The sequence below is a fragment of the Terrapene carolina genome, unplaced genomic scaffold (assembly GCF_002925995.2).
Source record: "Terrapene carolina triunguis isolate 2854851 unplaced genomic scaffold, T_m_triunguis-2.0 Scaffold51531, whole genome shotgun sequence".
In the NCBI taxonomy this organism is placed as follows: Eukaryota; Metazoa; Chordata; order Testudines; family Emydidae; genus Terrapene; species Terrapene triunguis.
In genome coordinates this window covers 8,541-12,181 of record NW_020715882.1, presented here as the reverse complement: position 1 = coordinate 12,181, position 3,641 = coordinate 8,541, and positions in this window count along the sequence as shown.

Here is a 3,641-nt window from a genome sequence, read left to right as displayed (position 1 = left end):
GGGGGGGGGGGCGTGTAACCCCCTCTTCCCCTCGCCTCCGTTACCCCAGTAATCTCCAGTTAGAAGCCAAAATGCTTCTCTCCCTCCCCCCACCCCCGTTTGATCGTGGGGGTGTTAGCGGAGATGGGGATATTGCAAGGGCCCCCCCTTTTTACAGCCCCTTCAATTCTCCCCCACACCCCAGCTAAACAAATCCCAGAACATTAATTCCCTTCCCACCCAGCAGCTTTGTTTCTGCCCCACGGCGCCCCCTATGGGTGCCAAGGATCTCTCACCTGCCTGCCCCACCGGAGCACCGTGCCACCCCCCCCCCCCGCGCCAGGGAAAACGCCAGCCAAAGTGAGGCTGTTAGGGGAGGGGCTGGCAGACGGGAGGGTGGGTGGCATCAGGAAGGGGGGGCTATGCCAGTATTGTGGGGGGCCCCTGGGGAGAAACGGGGGGGTTCCAGGGAGGGCTACTCTAGGGTCAGCCCCCAGAGGGGCCCAGTAGAGGGATGTGGGGGAGAGGACCCCCGAATAAACAGCCCCATTGGGGCATCTCCAGTGTGCACTGGTTGGGTCCAAAGGGGGTGGGGCCCATCTGCTGTACTGCCCCACATTCCTGCCTTGGCTCCACCCCCTCAGAATCTTGGTGTTAAAAGGGGGCGGGACTTTATAGTCACTTCCCCGTCCCCATTGCAGTATCTGGGCCAAACCATGTGGATGGCGGGGAATAGGTGGTGCCACCCAATTCTTCCTCTTAAGGGCTTCTTCCATTGTAGATTTGGGGGGGCAGGCACCAAATAACCACATGACCAAAGTGGGGGGGTGCCCCCAGCTCCCCAGTGTCCCCCCCCGACACGTACAGAACGAATGGGGATTCCTGGCTTTGCCAAACTCCCCTCTATGGCAAACCCAGCTGGGGGGCACCCCCAGGATTGTCGGGTTCAGGTAAGACAAAGGGCATTGCAGCTCTTGCTGCCCCCCCCAAGTGTGTGTGTGGGGGGGTGTGGATCTCAGAACCAAGCCGCTGCTTCAGCCCCCCGAAAATGTGCCATGGTGGGGGTTCAGATCCCAGTTTTCTGCCCCCTTCCTTAATGGGACCCAAGCACTCCCCATCCACCCGTTGAAAAGGGGGTGTGGGGGGGGGCGCTTTGGACAGATGCAAGTGCAAAAAAAGCAGGGTTCAGGCTCCCTTTAAAAACTGCCATGCAAACTGAATTGTGTCAGTTTGGCCCCAGAGCGTGGCTTCCTGGAAAGTGACCCCCCCGGTTTGAGGGGGAACCACAGATTTCTGTGCCATGCCATGCCTCCTGCTGAAATGTCCCCCTGAAATTTGTAGGGGAACCTCAACTTTCCATGCCCTTACCGTCTCCCGCAGTTCAAAATCCCCCCAAATTCCCAGGGGGAACCCCAAAATTCAGTGCCATGCAGCTGATTTCTCCCTCCCTCAGTGCCCCCCAAATTAATCCAGGGCATGAAACTGATTCCCCCTCAGTTCAGAATCCTCCCGAAACTCACAGGGGACCCCAACATTCTGTGCCATGCAACTGATTTGCCCCCTCAGCAAAAAACACTCCCCCAAATTGAGGGCATCCCAAAATGTTCCAGGCCATGCAGCCATCTTCCCCCGCCCCCTCAGCAAAATAAAAATCCCCATGAAGTTTGCAGAGGGGTCCCCCCCCCAATTTATAAGCCAGGCGGCCGCTCCCCCCCACGCCACCCCCGTGAACATATCTGTATATAAAGGAAAGTATTTTCTATACAGCGTCCCCCGCCTCCCCGAAAGATACGACGTGTGCAATACAGCAAAGGAAATTCTATATATTGTATTTGTTTATTTTAGCAGCTTGGCTGCAGATCTTTAAAGCACAGGGCTAGAAAAAAAAAATCTTAACAAAAAAAAAAAGATTTTAAAGCCCGTCCCGCTCCCTGCTGGGGGGGTTTTTAAAGGGCTCGGTGGGCCGGGGGGGGGGCGGGGGGGGGGGGGGGGGGGGGGGGGGTGGGGGGGGGGGGGGGGGGGGGCCGCAGGTGTGCTTTAAAGACTGCGGGGGTGGGCTGATTCCAGCAGCCGGGGCTACCCGGGCCCAGCCGGCTTCCTCGCAGCCTGGCCTGGTTATTTAGGACGAAAGCGCGCCACAGAAAGCAGACCCCGAAAGGGTCTCTGTGCCCGGGGGGGGAGGGGGGGGGCTTCTGTATGGGGGCCGGTACAAGCCCACCGGGGGTCTGTTCTCCAGTGAGTCTCTCCCACCAGGCTGCTGCTTTACCCCGGTTTGGGCGTCTGCGGCCGGGCCCTTTGAAATGAGTCCGTTCTGCAGCGCCCGCCACTTCAAAGAGAGGGAGACGCACCGGGGAGTGGCGTGGGGCCGCTCCAAGCGCTCCCCCACCAACCCACAGGGGCATATAACCCTTACTGGTACACTGGGGCATAGGGGAGCGCCCGCGGGCCCTGGAGTGGCTGGCACCTCTGGGGGAAGCGACCGAGACGTATCCACATGCCCATCTTAACCTACCAGTCCCCACTCCCCCAAGCCAGGGAGAGAACCCAGGAGTCCTGGCTCCCAGTCTCCTCTGCTCTAACCACTAGCCCCCACTCTCCACCCAGGTCTGGGGAGAGAACCCAGGAGTCTGGAGGGAAGAATGGGGGGGCCACAATAATTATTTAATGGGAGGGGGGGTGAGAGGCTGAAAGCTCTATAATTATTCAAACACAGATCACCACCATTCTCAGCTGCCGTTTTCCGGCTCCGCCTCTCAGGAAATTTCCCCGGCCGCTGGCACTATTTTTTTCGCTGGCGCAAGTGCCGGTTGCGGGCGTCTCCCCGGAAAATCCGACCCCCTCCGGGCCGCGCTCTGCGGAACGGTTGCAAGACTCGGGCCTGGAGCTGGAGGAGGCTGCGGGGCGGATGTGGGAACGGCCGGCTGGGATCTCAGAGGTTGGCAGAAGAACGGCGATTGTTCCGTGTCCAGCCGGGGGCGGAGAAGAAGGAGCTTGCAGCCAAGGCGATACTCAGACCAACTTTCTGGCCCGGATTACCTGGCGTCCCTGGCGCTGGAGGGTTTTAAGAACAGGTTGGGGACGCGCCTGTCGGGATGATACGGGTTTCCGTGGCCTTCCCTTGGCGCATCCCCCCATCATGCTTCCTCTTGGCTCGATGTTTCTAGGGCTGTTACCCCCACATGGGCCCCTGAAATTTGTCATGGCTTCCCCAGTGGCTGGGCCTTTCCCCCTTTCCTCCCCCCAGTCAAGTTGGGGCGATGTCACCTGGTTCTTTGTTGCTCCCCGCCGCTGCGTTAACCGCCGTGCAAAGCCGAGAGGGAAACTGAGGCACAGGACAGGCTCATAAACGCATCACAGCAACTTCTCGCAGCGGCAGGCGCGTCTGACAAACATCTGTCTCCTGGGGCAGGCCGCTGGTCTGGCTCTGAGTCCACCACCGGGGCAGCCGGGCGCCATGCAAACCCGGTGCCTGATTTGGAGTTGGGACGAATGAACAGAACAAGGAATGAACAGAACAGGGAATCAGCAAGTGATCTATCCCCTGTTGCCCATTCCTAGCCTCTGGCAAACAGAGGCCAGGGACACCATCCCTGCCCATCCTGGCTAATAGCCATTGATGGACCTATCCTCCATGAACTTATCTAGTTCTTTTTTGAACCCTG